Here is a 19,244-nt window from a genome sequence, read left to right on the forward strand (position 1 = left end):
ACCCTGTCTCGAAAAACCAAAAAAAGCCGGGCAATGGTGGCCTTTAATCCCAGCACTCGGGAGGCAGAGGCAGGTGGATCTCTGTGAGTTCGAGACCAGCCTGGTCTACAGAGCTAGTTCCAGGACAGGCTCCAAAGCCACAGAGAAACCCTGTCTTGAAAAACCAAAAAAAAGAAAAAAAAGATGTAAGAGTTAGCTAGAAATATTCATGAGCTAATTGGCCAAGCAGTGTTATAATTAATATAGTTTCTGTGTGATTATTTTGGGTCTGGGTGACTGGGAAACAAACAAACAGCCTCCACCTACACACCCAGTGCCAGACACTACACTATAGTAACCTTTCTCTTGCTCAGCACAGTCATATGTCAGGCAGTGTTAAGGGAGCTCAAAACAGACCTTTCGGCCCAGCCTGGTCTACACAGTGAGTTCCAGGACAGCCAGGATTACACCGAGAAACCCTGTCTTGAAAAACCAAAAACCAGACCTTTCTTCCATTCTTAAAATTGTTTGTTTGGATTTTTGTTTCCCTTCATGTAGTCCAGACTGGTCTCAAACTGCCTATGTAGCCAAGGATGACCCTGCTCTCCTCTGATCCTAATGCCTCTTTATCTCTGGTGCTGGGATCACAAGCATGTACCACACACCTGCCATAAAAACAAAACAACAGTTTTCTGGACTGGCAAAATGGCAGTAGGTAAAAGCGTTTACCACACAAACCTAACTTAAGTTTTTTCCCTCTAAGTCACATAAAGATGGAGAGAGAACTGACTCTACTGAGTTATTATCTAACCTCTTATACCCACGAACATCACACACACACACACACACACACACACACAGAGATAGGAAGATAGATAGACAGATAGATAGACAGATAGAATAGTGTCCTAAAAGCAGAAAATAAAATTAAGTTCCTGTTTACAGGTATATTAGTTTTCTCAATACTAAAATAAAATGCTTAAATGAGCCAGGCCTTCCTTCCTTCCTTCTTTTATTAAAAATTTTCTAAAAATTTATTTATTTATTTATTTTGAAACAGAGTTTCTCTTTCTATTCCTAGCTGTCCTGAAACTCACTCTGTAGACCAGGCTGGTCTTAAATGCAGAGATCCCATTGCCTCTGCCTCCTTAGTACTAGGATTAAAGGTGTGTGCCACCACTACCTGGCTATGATGACCACCTTTAATCCCAGAATTCAGGGGGCAGAGGCAGGCAGATTTATGAGTCTGCGGTCAACCTGGTTTACATATAGAGTTCCAAGCAAACCGTGGCTGAGAGGTAAGAGCCTGTCAAAGAAGCAAATAAATAGTGGGGGAGGGTTTATTATTTCGCTTTAGGGTTCAATCCATCATGGCTAGGAAGTTATCCTGGAGTAGAAGGCAGTTTGCAGATGCATAGGAGAGGGAGCAAGCCACACAGATCTGGGGGAGGAGTGCTCCAGAGAAAGGATGGTAGGTGCAGGGGATCTGAGACCACACAGACCTGGGGCAGGAGTGCTCCAGAGAAAGGACGGTAGGTGCAGGGGATCTGAGACAGAATCTGAGACCAGTGGATTGAGGAGTTGGGAGAATGAGAAGAGACAGGTGTGGGAGGCGGGTCAGGAAAGCAGGAGGGGAGGGCAGGCTTTGTAAGGCTCTGTAAAGCAAGGGAGAGTCTTTGCTCTTTATTCAGACAAAGAGGGTTTTTGTTTGTTTGTTTGTTTTTTGTAGAGTGATGACATACATTTTAAACTATGTTAATCTATGTTCTAAGTTGTGTTAAATTATGTTTCTGGCTACTATGCAGGAAACAGAAGACAGCAGCGCGAGGTTTTGTAAAAGCAAGGAGAACAGTTAGGGAAATCGCAGGGTGGGTCCGGGTGGCAGCAGCAGAGATGACAGAGTTTTTAGTCAGGGATGCCAATATTCACGGAAGGACACGATGAAGAAAGAGATCATGGCTCATGCCTGTGTACTCAGAGTGAGTGGCTAAGGCAGGAAGATTGGTGCAAGTTCAAGGCCAGCCTGGGCTACAGTGCAAGACCCTGTCTCAAAACAAAGAAATAAAATAAACAAAAATGAGAGGCTGGAGAGATGACTCAGTAGTTAGGAGGACTTGCTGCTCTTGCGAAGGACGTGGGTTTGGTTCCCAGCACCCACACAACAGCTCACAGCCACCTGTGGCTCTATTTCCAGGGTACCTGATGCCCTCTTCTGGTCTTTGAAGGCACTAAATGCACATGGTACACATACAACATGCAGGCAACCACTGAAACACATAAAATAAAAATAAGTCTTCTCAAAACAAGAGCAGTGGTGTGGGTTGTACAATCATGAGGACCAGCTCAGCTTCTAGAACCCATGCAACAGGTCAGGTGTCCTGTGCATGGGCTGTAACCCCAGTTCTCAGGTGAGCAGAGAGACAGGAGGGTCACTGGGTTTTCCTAGGCAGTCTAATGAAGCCATTTGTTACTCTCTAAAAAACAATCTGGCTGGGTGGTGGTGGTGCCTGCCTTTAATTCTGGCACTCAAGATGCAGAGGCCAGTGGATCTCTGTGAGTTCAAGGCTAGTCTGGTCAACAGAGCAAGTTCCAGGACAGACACCAAAGCTACACAGAGAAAACCTGTCTTGAAAAACAAAAAACTAATTAATAATAATCTGGGGAGTAGAGGTTGGCTCATCGGTTAAGAACACTGACTGCTCTTCTAGAGGACCCAGGTTCAATTCCCTGCAGCCACATGGCAGCTCACAACTGTCTGTAACTCCAAGATCTGACACCCTCACATACAGAGACAAACATACAGGCAAAACACAAATGCACATAAAATAAAAATAAAAAAATAATAATCTGGGAAGCCGGGTGGTGGTGGTGCATGCCTTTAATCCCAGCACTCAGAAGGCAGAGGCAGGCAGAGCTCTGTGAGTTCGAGGCCAGCCTGGAATAGTGAATTACAGGACAGCAGGACTGTTTGACAGAGGAAAAAAAAAAACAATCAAAAAGGAAGGAAGGAAGGAAGTTTAAGTCCAATCCTGGCTACACAAGAAGACCCTATCTTTAAAAAAAAAATTCAGAGATGATGAGGGCAAAACTGGGATGCGGGGGGGGGGGGGGGGGAGACCAAAGTGGGAGAAAGAACCAGATAGTCTACTTTTAGAGAAATTCGAGCAATGTAAGTGACAAGGGTCTTGCTTGACTGGAGTGGTTTTGGAAGTAGGGAGAAAGAATCAAATTCAAGAAATATAAGCATCCTTTCTATCTCTCGGTTGCTTGAATTCGGGTACTGATAAATGTTGGGGCTTAGCGAGCTCCGTGCTGTTCTTTCTCAGCGTCTCCGAATTCCTTGTCCAGGAGCCCAGTGTTAGAAGCAGATAGTGTTTCGGCTGCTATTGAGGCTTCCAGCCTTCAGGACCTGTGCCTTGGAACCTGTGCCAGCTGCCTGCCCTTTGGTTTTAAGTTTAACTTCACAAGCAACCTTTCCAATGGCGCTGTGGCTTTCTCTCCCTTTTTTATGACAGATGTGGTTTCACAGGGCATCGAGAGGTTGCTTAGATTTGGAGCGAATGCTGGGGGTAGCTATTCTAATTTGGAAACTGAAACGGCAACTCTGATAGAAGAAATACGCTGTTTGGAGTCAAAAGACCTGAGTTTCAACACTTGGCTCTGCCACATTTTAGCTGTGTGACTTAAGGCTAGACTTAATCTCTCTGGGACTTAGCATCCCTGAGAGTACTGAGCACCTCCTGTGAGTACTGAACACCTCTGTGAGTACTGAGCACCCCTGTGAGTAGTGAGCACCCCTGTGAGTACCGAGCACCCCTGAGTACTGAGTACCCCCTGTGAGTACTGAGCACCCCCTGTGAGTACTGAGCACCCCCTGTGAGTACTGAGCATCTCCTATGAGTACTGAGCACCTCCTGTAAGCACCGAGCACCCCTTGTGAGTACTGAGCATGAGTCAGTCAGTAGTCTGTATGTCACAATGCAATGCAGGGCCAACATCAAACCAGAGAAAATTATTTTTGTTTTCTTTTTTAAAAATTATTTATTTATTAATTACGTATACAGTGTTCTGTCTGCTGTATGCCTGTAGGCCAGAAGAGAGCACCAGACCTCATTACAGATGGTTGTGAGCCACCACGTGGTTGCTGGGAATTGAACTCAGGACCTCCGGAAGAACAGTCAGTGCTCTTAACCTCTGAGCCATCTCTCCACCCTCTCCAGCCCTTTTTTTTTTGGTTTTTTCTTTTCTTTTTTTTTTTTTCTTTCTTTTTTTTTTGTTTGTTTTTTCGAGACAGGGTTTCTCTGTGGTTTTGGAGCCTGTCCTGGAACTAGCTCTTGTAGACCAGGCTGGTCTCGAACTCACAGAGATCCGCCTGCCTCTGCCTCCCGAGTGCTGGGATTAAAGGCGTGCGCCACCATCGCCCGGCTTTTTTTGGTTTTTTCAAGACAGGGTTTCTCTGTGTATCTCTGACTGTACTGAAACTCACTCTGTAGACCAGGCTGGCCTCCAACTCACAGAGATTGGCCTGTTAGCGAAAATTTTTTTTTTAAGTTTTCTAATTTGTATATGGGTTAATTAAAGTTTTAAGAGCTAGTTAGTAATTAGCCTAAGCTATTGTTTGAGCATTTATAATTAATAATAAAACAAACAAATAAATAAAACATTTCTCATTTTCAAAAAACAAGTCCCATGTCAGGCAGTGATGGCACACATCTCTAATCCCAGTACTCAGAAGGCAGAAGCAGGCAGATCTCTGTGAGTTCGAGGCCAGCCTGGTCTACAGAGTTCCAAGACAGCCAAGGCTACACAGACAAGCCATGTCTTGAAAATAAAAAAGATAGGAAGGAAGGAAGGAAGGAAGGAAGGAAGGAAGGAAGGAAGGAAGGAAGGAAAGAAAAGAAAAGAAAAGAAAAACGAAAAACCCCAGGGATAAGCTCTAACTCACTTGATAGAGTGCTCGCCTGGTGTATATATAGCCCTAGATTCTAGCTCTCGCACATAAAATCAGGGATGCAAAACCAGGCTTGGTGCTACATGACTTTAATCTCAGCATCCTCTGCTAAGTCAAAGCCAGCCTGATCTAGCCTGATCTAGCCTGGGAGTTCCTGGACAGCCAGGGGAACATAGAAATGTCCTGTCTCAAGAAACCCACATATGGGGGCACTGAAGAGATGGTTCAGAGGTTAAGTGCATTGGCTACTCTGCAGATTGGGAAAAGATCTTCTTCACCAACCCCACATCATATAGAGGCATGATCTCCAAAATATGCAAAAACTCAAGAAACTTGACATCAAAAAAACAAATAATCAAATAAAAAAATGTGGTACAGACCTAAACAAAACAAAGAACTCTCAACAGACAAACCTCAAAAGGTTGAAAGAAGGCCGGGCAGTGGTGGCGCACGCCTTTAATCCCAGCACTTGGGAGGCAGAGGCAGGCGGATCTCTGTGAGTTCGAGACCAGCCTGGTCTACAAGAGCTAGTTCCAGGACAGGCTCCAAAACCACAGAGAAACCCTGTCTCGAAAAACCAAAAAAAAAAAAAAACACTTATGGAAATGCTCAGCATCCTTAACCATCAGAGAGATGCAAATGAAAACAACAACTCTGAGATGCTATCTTTTTTTTTTTTTTTGGTTTTTGAAGATAGAGTTTCTTTGTAGCTTTGAAGCCTGTCCTGGAACTAGCTCTTGTAGACCAGGCTGGCCTCTAACTCACAAAGATCTGCCTGCCCCTGTCTCCCGAGTGCTGGGATTAAAGGTGTGCACCACCACCACCCAGCTTGAGATTTCATTTTACACCTGTCAAAATGGCCGAGATCAAAAATATTGATGACAGCTTATGTTGGAAAGGATATATGGGGTAAGGGAACACTCATCCATTGCTGGTGGGAGTACAAACCTGTACACCCACTTTGAAAATCATTTTCTTGGCCGGGCGGTGGTGGCACAGGCCTATAATCCCAGCACTCGGGAGGCAGAGACAGGCAGATCTCTGTGAGTTCGAGACCAGCCTGGTCTACAAGAGCTAGTTCCAGGACAGGCTCCAAAACCACAGAGAAACCCTGTCTCAAAAAACCAAAAAAAAAAAAAAAAAAAAAGAAAATCATTTTCTAATATAAAAAAAAACAAACAATGAAAATCATTTTCTCAGAAAATCAGGAAACAATCTATCTCAAGACCCAGCAAGCCGGGCGGTGGTGGCGCACGCCTTTAATCCCAGCACTTGGGAGGCAGAGGCAGGTGAATCTCTGTGAGTTCGAGACCAGCCTGGTCTACAAGAGCTAGTTCCAGGACAGGCTCCAAAGCCACAGAGAAACCCTGTCTCGAAAAAACCAAAAAAAAAAAAAAAAAGACCCAGCAATACTGCTGTTGGGTATATACCCAAAGGATGCTCAATCATACCACAAGGACACGTGCTCAACTATGTTCACAGCAGCATTATTTGTAATAGCCAGACCCTGGAAACAACCTAGATGCCCCTCAACCGAAGAATGGATAAAGAAGATGTGGTACATTTACACAATGGAGTACTAGGGTAGGCTCACGGACCAGTAAAGTCTTGGTACCTACCTGTCAGCCTTCCCAGTGCTGGGGTGACCAGTGTGCACCAACGTGCCTGTCATTTTACATGTGGGCTCGGGGGTTGAACTCAGTTCCTCATTCTTGCGCAGCAGGCACTCTGTGAACTGAGCCATCTCCTCAGTCCTGAGCATGTTTGTTGTTTTGAAACTGGGACTCTCCAAAGCTCAGGTTGGCCTTGAACCGGAAGCAGTGTTATCCATAGAGAGGTGAGATTTCAGCTGTCACACCTGGCCCTGATATTGGTTTTTCCCACTATACCTCCATACTAATACTATTTGGATCTGGAATGTAAAATTTACCCATGTTCCCTAATGTAGGGAGTGTACCCACAGACTCACACAAGCTCTACCACATACCAGTCCCCACATTTTACTTCCTTTTCTCTCACAGCATCGCTCTCTTTGTGTTGCTCAGATTGGTCTGGAACTGGCAATCCTCCTGCCTCTACCTTTACCTCTGAGTGTCCTGGCATTAGCTCTTGTAGACCAGGCTGGCCTCAAACTCACAGAGATCCGCCTGCCTCTGCCTCCCGAGTGCTGGGATTAAAGGTGTGCGCCACCAGTGTCAACTTTTTTTCTTTTGCGTTTTTGGAGACCTGGCCTCATGTATGGAAGGCTGGCCTCAAGCTTGCGCTGATGCACCTGTCTCTACTGCCCACGTGCTGGGATAACAGGTCTGTACCACCATGTCTGGTTTTAGGCCATGCTAGGGATCAAACCTAGGGCTTCATGCATGGAAGGCAAGTGAGCTATCAACAAGTGACAACTCCTTACTCTGTGTGACAAAAACTTCATATGTAGACTGGCTGGCCTCAAATTCAGAACTCAGTGATTCTCCTGCTTCTGCCTCTGTCAGGCTGGGACTGCAGGGTGAGACACCAACCAAGCTAGGCAAACATTCCCTTTTGATATGAACATTTCAGCAGAGGCTTAAAGGCTTTCTCGCTGTAATGAGTAACTGTCCGTGGGAACGCAGAGAGATGGCTCTGTTTACAAATAGATTTACTGCAGACTTAGGCACTGGTTTACATATCCTAGATCACCGCCCAGGATTTGAGAGGCACTAAAGCAGTTATCTGGAATTCTCTTATCCCAGATAAGTGCAGAGTTCAGCTTGCCTGCTTCCTCGCCTCCTTCGGAAACTTACGCCTGCCACTTCTGCAGTGAGGTCTTCTCTGCCCAGTCAGATTTTTCCTTGACTTTTTTCTTGGAGGGAGGGAGCGACCGGGTCCTTAGGTGCAGTCCTGGCTGTCCTGGAACTCACTTTGTAGACCAGACTGTCCTTGAACTCATATATAGATCCACCTGCCTCTGCCTCCCAAATGCTGGGATTAAAAGCGTGCTCAAAAACTGCCTGGCAACATTTTAAATTATTTATTCTTATTGATTGTGCATTGATGTTTTGCCTGCATGTATGTCTGTAGGAGGGTGTCAGATCTTGGAGTTATAGACAATTTTGAGCTGCCATGTTGTGGGTGCTGGGAATTGGATCATGGTCCTCTGGAAGAGCAGTGCTCTGAACTGATAAGCCATCTTGCCAGCCTTTTCTTTCCGCCGTCGTCGTCTCCTCCTCCTCCTCCTCCTCCTCCTCCTCCTCCTCCTCCTCCTCCTCCTCCTCCTCCTCCTCCTCCTCCTCCTCCTCCTCCTCCTCTTCTTCTTCTTCTTCTTCTTCTTCTTCTTCTTCTTCTTCTTCTTCTTCCTTTGATTTTCGAGATAAGAATTTCTCTGTATAACAGTCCTGACTGTCCTGGAACTTGCTTTGGAGACCAGGCTGGCATCAAACTCACTAAGATCCACCGCCTCTGCCTCCCAAGAGCTGGGATTAAATAAATACATGTGCCACCACTGCCTGGCTTTTTTTTTTAATTAATTAGTTAATTTATTAAAGACTTCTGCCTCCTCCCCGCCACCGCCTCCCATTTCCCTCCCCCTCCCCCATCAAGTCCCCCTCCCTCATCAGCCCTAAGAGCAATCAGGGTTCCCTGACCTGTGGGAAGCCCAAGGACCACCCACCTTCATCCAGGTCTAGTAAGGTGAGCATCCAAACTGCCTAGGCTCCCACAAAGCCAGTACGTACAGTAGGATCAAAAAACCCATTGCCATTGTTCTTGAGTTCTCAGTAGTCCTCATTGTCCGCTATGTTCAGCGAGTCCGATTTTATCCCATGCTTTTTCAGACCCAGGCCAGCTGGCCTTGGTGAGTTCCCGATAGATCATCCCCATTGTCTCAGTGTGTGGGTGCACCCCTCACAGTCCTGAGTTCCTTGCTTGTGCTCTCTCTCCTTCTGCTCCTGATTTGGACATTGAGATTTCAGTCCGGTGCTCCAATGTGGGTCTCTGTCTCTGTCTCCTTTCATCGCCTGATGAAGGTTAATATTCAGGAGGATGCATATATATATATATATATATATATATATATATATATATATATATATAGACAGGGTTTCTCTGTGTAGCCCTGGCTGTCCTGGAACTGGATCTGTAGGCCAGGCTGGCTCTGAATTCAGGGATCTGCTTGCCTCTCCCTCCCAAGTGCCGAGCATAAAGACACGTGCCATCATGCTTGGCCTCACTCAGTTATTTTTTTAAATTAATTTTTACTTTATGTCCATTGGTGTTTTGCCTGAATGTTTGTCTGCGGGAGGATGTCTGCTCCCCTGGAACTGGAACCACAGTTATAAACTGCCAAGTGGGTGCTGGAAACTGAACTCAGGCCGTCTGGAAGAGCAGCCAGTACCCCAACCTCTGAGCCATCTCTCCAGCCCCTGCTTTTATTTTATTTTTTTATTTTTATTTATTTATTTATTTATTTTTTGCTTTTTCGAGAAAGGGTTTCTCTGTGGTTTTTTGGAGCCTGTCCTGGAACTAGCTCTTGTAGACCAGACCAGGCTGGTCTCGAACTCACAGAGATCCGCCTGCCTCTGCCTCCCAAGTGCTGCCCTGCTTTTATTTTTATAAAGCTTTATTTTCATTTATGTATATGTGTGGGTCTGTGCATGACACGTGGTTGTGCCCATGGAGGCCAGATTCCTTGGAGCTGGAGTTCTAGGCAGTTGTGAGCCACTCAGTGTGGGTTCTGGGAATTGAATTGGGTTTCTATGAAGGAACAGCAAGTGATTTTTTTTTTTTTTTTTAACCTCTGAGCCCTTTCACCTTTCCAAACCCTTCTATCTGCTCCTTTCTGTTTGTTTGTTTTCCAAGTTTCCAAGAATGGGAAGATGCAGAGCACTGTCCTGGTGCCCTCTGAGGGCAAATCCTTGGCTCTGGCAGCCTGCCTGTCGAGTGAGGTTGGAGTATGACGATAAGCCTCTCCTCTCATGTCTGGTGGACCTTCTGAGGCACAAATGCCCAGGAGGGGATCAGGACTGAGTCCATCACTTACTGCTTGAGCTGGACTCAGGGTCTGAGTGAGGGTTATTTTGTTTATTCTGTAGATGTGTCTAGGACACAATCAGACCAACTCTCTCACATGCTGGACTCCTCTGCCTTCTAAACATCATTCCTAAACTGGTGCAGGAGCACAAGGAATGATTCCATTTCAACTAACTAACTCACTTGATCTGTGTATGCGTACCAAATGTGTCCTACAGACTGGCAAACAGACTGCCTTAGGGGCAGGCTTGGGTGTGGAATGCTCTGGTAAAGTACAAACAAGTCCTTCCTCCCTTCTTCCTCTCCTGGACTAACCCAAAGGCAGTGCCTTTTTTTTTTTTTCTCCCTTTTATCCTTTTGAGACAGGGTCTCTTCATAGTTCTGACTGTCCTGGACTCTACCTCCTGAGTACAGGGATTAAAGGTGTGCACCACCATGCCCTGCTTCAGTATTTCATTTTTTGCCAAGCATATGTGGCCACTGAACTCTACTCCCACCAAATGTGATATGAATACATTTCCTTATGTAGTTGAGTACAGATTTTTTTTTTTTTTTTTTTTTTTTTTTTTGGTTTTTCGAGACAGGGTTTCTCTGTGGCTTTGGAGCCTGTCCTGGAACTAGCTCTGTAGACCAGGCTGGTCTCGAACTCACAGAGATCCACCTGCCTCTGCCTCCCGAGTGCTGGGATTAAAGGCGTGCGCCACCACCGCCCGGCCAGATTTTTTTTTTTTTTAATTATTATTTATTTATTGTGTATACAGTGTTCTGTCTCATGCCAGAAGAGGGCACCAGATCTCATTACAGATGGTTGTGAGCCACCATGTGGTTGATGAGAATTGAACTCAGGACCTCTGGAAGAGCAGGCAGAGTTCTCAACACTGAGCCATCTCTCCAGCCCCAGTGCAGATGCTTATACTGAAGTTGAGTGTTTCCTGTGCCAAGAGCTATGTGCAATGATTCCCTAGCTCTGATGAGAAGACTGGCTATTTTGGCCAGATGGTGGTGGCGCACACCTTTAACCCCAGCACTTGGAAAACAGAGGCAAGCAGATATCTGTGAGTTCAAGGCTAGCCTGGTCTACAAGAGCTAGTTCCAGGACAGCTAGGGCTGTTACACAGAGGAAACCCTGTCTTGAAAAACCAGGGGGAAAAAAAAGACGGTTGGTCATTCTTTTTTTTTTTTTTTAAGATTTATTTATTTATTATGTATACAACATTTTGCCTCTGTGTATGCCTGCATGTCAGAAGAGGGCACCAGATCTCTTTACAGATGGTTGTGAGCCACCATGTGGTTGCTGGGAATTGAACTCAGGACCTCTGGAAGAGCTGCCAGTGCTCTTAACCACTGAGCCATCTCTCCAGCCCATGATTGGTCATTCTTACGGTATATACAAAAAATACAGACTTCTGGGCCCCATCTACAAAATGGAATCTTAGGGAGGTATTATCTGCTGGCATGTGGAATTGGCTTTTGAAACTGGATCTCCCTACATAGCCAAGTGTGGAACTCACCCCTCCCCCGCCACCTCTTTAGAACTAATCTGTTTAACAAGCACCCAGTGGTTGTCATGATGGACACTTTGTGAGTGGTCACAGTTAGTGCATGCACTATGACCTGAACACAGGCACTTTACAGTTTATTTGGAAAGGCAGAACTAAGATATGAAATGCGGCGCGCAACTCTGCCAGCAGAGAAGACGACCACAACAGGATTCTTCTTGGAACGTACTTTATTGGAGCGCAGAAGACTGAAGATAAGATGGAGGCGAAAAGACCCCGAGCCCGACCGCGCGGGGAATATATACAGTGCCTGGTCCGCCTATGATGTGTCATTGCTTGATTGGCTCGGCCCACACTGATGCAATTGCGTGAGCAAGACGTGTGAGCAATTGATAGGTGGATTCAAACCACTCTTGGGCCGGTAGCGAGCGTGCGCAGAAGTTGTTTACTACTAGGGACACTAGCAAATGGCGGCAACATGCTTAGTGCCAGACCCTGTGAACATGACAGCTGACAGCTCCGAGGTGCGCAAAGCGCCTGGCGCACAGAGCGCCGTGGCGCGCTACATCGGAACATGACAGCTGACAGCGGAACATGACAGCTGACAGCGCCATGGTGCGCAGAGCGCCTTGGCGCGCTACAATGAAATAACTAAATGGGGGCTAAAGAGCTGCCTAAGCAGTTAAGTGCACGTTCTGCTCTCATAGAACCCCTGACTTCGGAGTTCGCAGCACCCATATCACAACTGCCTTTAACTCCAGCTCCAGGGGACCAATGCCTTCTTCTGGCCTCCATGAGCAACTGGACTCGTGTGCATATACTCCCTCACAGACACACACACACACACACACACACGAATAAAAATAAGTCCTTAGCCAGGAATAGTGGTGCACATCTTTCATCCCAGCATTTGGGAGGCAGAAGCAGGTGGATCTCTGTGAGTTCAAGGTCAGCCTGGTGTAAGTAGTGAGTTCCAGGACAACCTGAACTACAGAGTGAGAACCTGTCTCAAAAACAAACAAAAAAGCCGGGCGTTGGTGGCGCACGCCTTTAATCCCAGCACTCGGGAGGCAGAGGCAGGCGAATCTCTGTGAGTTCAAGTCCAGCCTGGTCTACAAGAGCTAGTTCCAGGACAGGCTCCAAAACCACAGAGAAACCCTGTCTCGAAAAACAAAAAAAAAAAAAACAAAAAACAAAAAAACAAAAAAACAAAAACAAAAAAACAAAAACAAACAAAAAAGCTGGGCGGTGGTGGCACACGCCTTTAATCCCAGCATTTGGGAGGCAGAGGCAGGCGGATCTCTGTGAGTTCGAGACCAGCCTGGTCTACAAGAGCTAGTTCCAGGACAGGCTCCAAAACCACAGAGAAACCCTGTCTCAAAAAACCAAAAAAAAAAAGAAAAAAGAAAAAAAAAAGAGAGAAACAAAGAAAAGAAAAGAAAAGAAAAGAGAAAAGAAAAGAAAAGAGAAAAGAAAAGAAAAGAAACTATGAGGGCTGGAGAGATGGGTCAGCGACTAAGAACACTGGCTGTTCTTCCAGAGGACCTGCATACAATTCCCACTACCCATATGGTGGCTCACAACTGTCTGTAACCCCACCTCCAGGGTGGAGTTCATCCCCATGAACATGCTGTCTGACATACATACATGCACGGAAAACATCAATGCACATAAAATACAGAAAAAAAAAAATAAGTCATTTTTAAAAAGTTTAAGGCTGGGCATTGGTGGCATACACCTTTAATCCCAGTACTTGGGAGGCAGAGGCAGGCAGAGTTTGGTGAGTTAGAGAGAACTTGCCTGGTCTACAGAGCGAGTTTGGGGGGGGGGAGGGGGCAGTGCTAACAGAGAAACCTTATTGCAGAAAAACAAAACAAACAAAAGTTTTAGAGAGAGACCAGGCTGATCTACAAGAGCTAGTTCCATGACAGGCCAGAGAAACCTTGTCTCCAAAAAAAAAAAAAAAAAAAAGGAAAAAAATTACAAATGACTTTTATCCAAATGGTCAACAGTTTGGTACATCACTACCCATGTGAAAGCAGAAAGAGAGACTCAGTGCTGGGGAAGAGGAAGAAGTGAGACTCAGGGCTCAGAAAGCATCTGAGTGAAGACACCAGGAGGAAAGTCACTAGGCAATGGAAAGGATTTGGAGGCAGAGCCAGAGCAGTATGTTCTGAGAACAAGGAGTCTCGCCAGATTTGAATATGTACTCATGCGCAGCTCCAATTAGGGATTGGTGGAGCCAAGATATAGAAGATGTAAGACATCAGGAGGAAGAGTTCAACCTTCCTGGGGTGGGAATGGAGGAAGCAGATAAGGCCACTAACAGCAAAGGATTCTCCAAGTGGCAGCAGGGACAGATTCTGCAGTGTATCTGAGAGTGAATCCTACCACTGCTTCTTGGCTTAGTCCTCCAGAAGGCAAAGGCCAGTGAGGGTCTGCGGAAGGCTGCCTATGTGTGCCGTCCCATCCCACACTGATGCCACTTTTTCTAGTCTCACACTTCTCTGCCCCTCATCCCAATGAAGTTATCAGGAATGTTCCCTAGGAGGCTGACTGACCATGGCATGGCCCTTCAGAGCCATGCTTGCCTCTGTGCTAGGGACCCATCTGAGCTGTCTGAAACCTGACTTTTCTAAATCCTGAACACATACTGGTCTGGAAATTCCCCATGATTCGGGAAGCAGTTTGACCACACTGAACACTTTCTGAATGTACTGTTTTCCAGTTCTCCTGGTAACACGACTTGTGAACTATGACCCTACAGAACACCACTGGAAGACACACTGGAGAATGTTATGTGCCTAACAAGGTAAAATCTCTCCTTTTCTGTTTCTCTGAGAGCTACAAGACAGGAAGTTTCAGAAGCCAGCACTAAAGCCAGAGAGCCAGGCTCCTGGGTGATTGAGGGTTTTCTGGTTTCAAATTAGACAGAAAACTAAATTAGCAAATTAATTGTTGGATGTGTTTCCTGGGCCCTTCATCAGCTGCTACAGGACCAGTAGCCAATGAAAGATGGTTTCTGGCTGCCCCAGAGAGGGGGCAGGGTTCAGAATCAGGTTCTGCCAGCCTCCAAGTGTCAGACATTTTAATTTTAAATTACTTTTGTACAGCCTGGTGTCAAAATGATTAAAGCATGAAGAGAAAAACAGAAGGGAAGGAGAGAGAAGTGAAATGATTTTTACCTTGTGTTGGCAGCAAGGACACTTAACAGTCCTGTTAAAGCCGGTTTCTTTCTATAGGACAAATCAAATTTAAGCTATGGTCCTCTAGTGAACACCTAAAATGGGGGAGGGAGGTATATGGCAGTCACTATTTTTTGTTTTCTTTTTTCTTTTTGGTTTTTCGAGACAGGGTTTCTCTGTATTAACAACCCTGGCTGTCCTGGAACTCACTCTCTAGACCAGGCTGGCTTTTAACTTACAAAGATATGCCTGCCTCTGCTGGGACTAAAGTCCTGCACCACCATCCCCAGCAGTGCTACAGGTGGTTTTAAGCTACTGTGTGGGTGCTAAAATATGAACCCATGTTTTCTGCCAGTGCTGTTAACTGCTGAGCTATTTCTCCAATGCATCCATGCTTAATTTTGTTTGCTTTTTCCCAGAAGTAAAACACACACACAAATGGTAGACTGCTTGCCTAGCAGAGGTCTCAGGATGATCTCAAGTTCCAAGTCAGCAGGGACTACACAGGAAGACCTGGCCTCAAAATATAATAAATAAATCTATAAGCACAAGATCAAATAATGGCTCTCAGTTGGGCAGTGGTGGCACATGCTTTTAATCCTACCACTAAGGAGTCAGGAGGCAGGCAGATCTCTGAGCTGGAGGTCAGCGTGGTCTACAGAGAGAGTGTCAGGACAGCCAGGGCTACACAGAGAAACCCTGTCTTGATAAAAAAATTGCTCTGAGGGCTGGAGAGATGGCTCAGTGGTTAAGAGCATTGCCTGCTCTTCCAAAGGTCCTGAGTTCAATTCCCAGCAACCACATGGTGGCTCACAACCATCTGTAAAGAGGTCTGGCGCCCTCTTCTGGCCTTCAGGCATATACACAGACAGAATATTGTATACATAATAAATAAATAAATAAATAAATATTTAAAAAAAAATTGCTCTGATAAACTCACAAATACTGAACCTTAGAGGTTGTTATGGTAGCATTGTATGTAGTGAGACTCTCCTTTTTTTTTTTTTTTTTCTTTTCTGTTTTTTTGAGATAGGGTTTCTCTGTGTAACACCCTTAGCAGTCCTGGAACTCACTTTGTAGATCAGGTTGGTCTCAAACTCACAGAGATCCAACTGCCTCTCAGTTGGGATTAAAGATCTGCTTCCCCCAAGTACTGGGATGAAAGCATGTGCCACTGCCCAGGTTAGACTCTCTTTCAAATTGTAAAGACTTGGAGATGCAGCTCCCGCCTAGACTGCTTGCCTAGCATGTGCAAGGTGCTGCCTTCATCTCCAGCAAAAGCACCAAGATGAACAAATGGAGCCCTAGAATTTCAAGAATGTTTTATCTGTAGACTTTAAAACAAAGCTAATTGCTGGGTGGTGGTGGTGCACACCTTTAATCCCATCACTCGGGAGGCAGCGGCAGGAGGATCTCCATGAGTTCGAGGCCAGCCTGTTCTACAAAGCAAGTTTCAGGACAGACAGGGCTACACAGAGAAACTGTTTCTGGGAAAACAAAACAGTGCAGGGCTGGAGAGATGGCTCAGAGGTTAAGAGCACTGGCTGCTCTTCCACAGGTCCTGAGTTCAATTCCCGGCAACCACATGGTGGTTCACAACCATCTATAATGAGATCCGGTGCCCTCTTCTGGACTGCAGGGATACAGGCAGACAGAACACTGTATATATAAATAAAATAAATCTTTAAAACAAAACAAAGAGGCTGGAGAGATGGCTCAGTGGTTAAGAGCATTGCCTGCTCTTCCAAAGGTCCTGAGTTCAATTCCTGGCAACCACATGGTGGCTCACAACCATCTGTAAAGAGGTCTGGTGCCCTCTTCTGGCCTGCAGACATACGCACAGACAGAATATTGTATAAATAATAAATAAATAAATATAAAAAAAAACAAAACAGTGTTAATCCTATGCTTTTCAACAGTCTTATGAGGTTATATTGTTCTCTCACTTTGTATAGTATCGCAGAAAATGGCACGTGTTGGGACAGGCACAGTGTCACACAGGCCCCCGATAATATACATTTACAGTGCTGCTAGTCATACAGACTTTGTTCCATTCTAAGATGGCCTAGATTATATTTACAGGACCTCTTCCTTATTCTAAACTAGAATATGTGTCTAAAGTTCCATCCCATCTGTTCTAGAGCCCTGCTTTGGCCCTGATCAAGTTAGATTCCTTTAATTTTTGAGACAGGGGCTTAGCCTGGAACTTGTTATATAGATCAGGCTGGCCTCAAACCTGTAGTCATCCTCCAGCCTCTGCCTCCATAGTGGTAGGATTACAGGCTCATGCAACCACACCATACTTAATAAGTCTAATTACTTTCCATCACTCACGAATCCAGCTTTCTTGGTCAGGCAGGGTTCAAGCCTTCTCCCCGCTTCGATTGTTTTCATTACTGTATCACTGAGAGGAAAATGTGTTGCTTAGGAATGGTCTAACAGAGTTGAGAGCGGCTTTTCCCCGCTGTTCCGGAGGCTGTATTTCCATTAATCCAATCTAAAATTATTCCTGTTCCAAAGCTCCACTTGGAGAGAAAAGCCATTCTGACTCCCCAACACCTTCCCTGCCTTGTGCTGAGTTTTCATGTTTATGTTCCCTTTGTGGCTCTGTCACAGCACGCCCACAGGCTCTCTTCTGCATGACCTTGATCCTCATTCTTTGCAGTGGATTACAGATCCGAAGTGCATACACACTACACTAATTTTTCTCGAGTCTTCCATCTCCTCCTTTCTTCCCACTTTCACTTCTGACCTCTACCTGCACTAGCCTAAGAATACCAAGCTGTCCTCCCAGCGGCTTGCTTCTTTTAACAGGTGGTAGGCATGTCCCAAAGCACCACTGTCCGCTGTCGGGATGCTGTCTCTCCTGGTTAGTGCTCATAATGCACATGCTGACAGTCGGAGGCTGGTTTCCAAGACAGTAATCTGATTTGGGAATGCTTCCTCTAAGCGGGTCTCAAATTTCACTTTCTTGAAGTTCCATAGGAAAAACGCCTGGCCTAACCAAGGAGCTGCTCACATATATTTGACATCCTCCGTGGAAAAGTGGGGAATTGAGAGTCACTGTTCTTTCCATGGACAGTTAAATGAGGATCAGCTTGGGTGACAGGAAGCAGCTGGAAACAGCCTGTATTCAAATCATAGATGTGTTGTTCTCAGGCTGGGTGTTCCTGGTAACTGCTCCGTCTGTAGAACCGTGGCAGCAACAGTGGCCACCTCTTGTACCTACTGAGAGGAGTACAATTACTTGAAGCATTTAGAACAAGGTCAAGCTCTCACAGTTAAAAACAGCTATTATTATTATTATTCCCTCACATTGTAAAAAGATTTAAAGGTACAACAGAATCGAGATTCTTTCTCCCAGGCACTGGGGTTTTCTGCTTGCATCTTTGCAAGCTTGGGGTCTTTAAGCATTGGTATGGAGGTTCTGGCTTAAAGGAAGCAGACTTTCTACAGAGGCTCAGGAGTCATTTGTGAATGAATGCCCCTCAATCTGGTGCTAGCAAGGAGTAGGGTACAATTGTTATTTAAGAGGAAGAGTAAAGGCTAGAGGTCCTGGAATTTATCAGAGCCGGAGTTAGAGCTTCCTCTCCTGCCTGTTGGAAAACAATAAACCAACCAGAGACAACAAACAAACCAACCAAAAAAACCCATTTCAGACAAAAATAAGCAAACGTGGAGCCGAGCTGGATTTAACAAGAGTGGGCTAAATGGTTAAAGTCTTCAGGTTAAAATAAAAGAAAGAAAAAAAAATGACCTCTCCTTTCCCTTCCAAGCTTCCCTTTTTATCTCTCGGCCACCACAGCTGCTCGACACAGAATTCTAGAAAACGTCAAGGGTCCCACAGGCAGCTATACCTTGTCGTAATGCAAGCACGGTTCGTGGGCAGACTACACTAACATCGAAGAAATTAGTTTAAAGTTGTGTCAAATCACCTTCAAACACATTAAGTAAATGGAACAGCCAGAACAAAGAAAGTGATTAAGCTGGTTTAACCGCATTCAAGCTCACTACGCCTAATCCCCTTCAGGGGTTCACGTTAAACAACAAATTTGGTCTCTAGGCCTAAACCTTTCTTCTTAAGAGAACAACATTTTCTGATGTTTGTTTCTGTCGTCTTTATTTTTCAGACCCCGAGAAAGAAAAGAATTTACCTGATTGGGTTGCATTTTAGGACAAGATAAACTAGAAAACGGAACCAGAGGGTGATGGTTTAGACAATTCTTGGAGCTACTGAGGCATGGGAAGGGTGTGATTGTTCAGCCCCAGAAAAAAGGGCCAGTTAGTGACACCCGGGATGAGGACTTCATCTGGCGGCGAATTAAATAAGGCTGCGAGAGAGAGAGAGAGAGAGAGAAACGGTGTAATTAAGCCAGTGCTGTTCGTGCCTGCTTCTGCTTACGGGGCCTGGCAGCAATTTGGCTGAACACCCTTCATCTTGAGAAATTTATAATTTGGCAGCAAGTTGGCACAAACCCAGTTAAATATTGCAAAATCTGGGAAATGTCGAAATGTGGCTTGCTCATTGAACTTTTCCAAGCTCTCTCAAATTATTTTTCTCGCTCTCGGATTCAGAAAGCGGCGTGCCTCTTTTAGAGGCCACGAGGTTTTGTTGTTTTTTTTCCCCCC

The sequence above is a fragment of the Chionomys nivalis genome, chromosome 11, assembly GCF_950005125.1.
Source record: "Chionomys nivalis chromosome 11, mChiNiv1.1, whole genome shotgun sequence".
NCBI lineage: Eukaryota > Metazoa > Chordata > Mammalia > Rodentia > Cricetidae > Chionomys > Chionomys nivalis.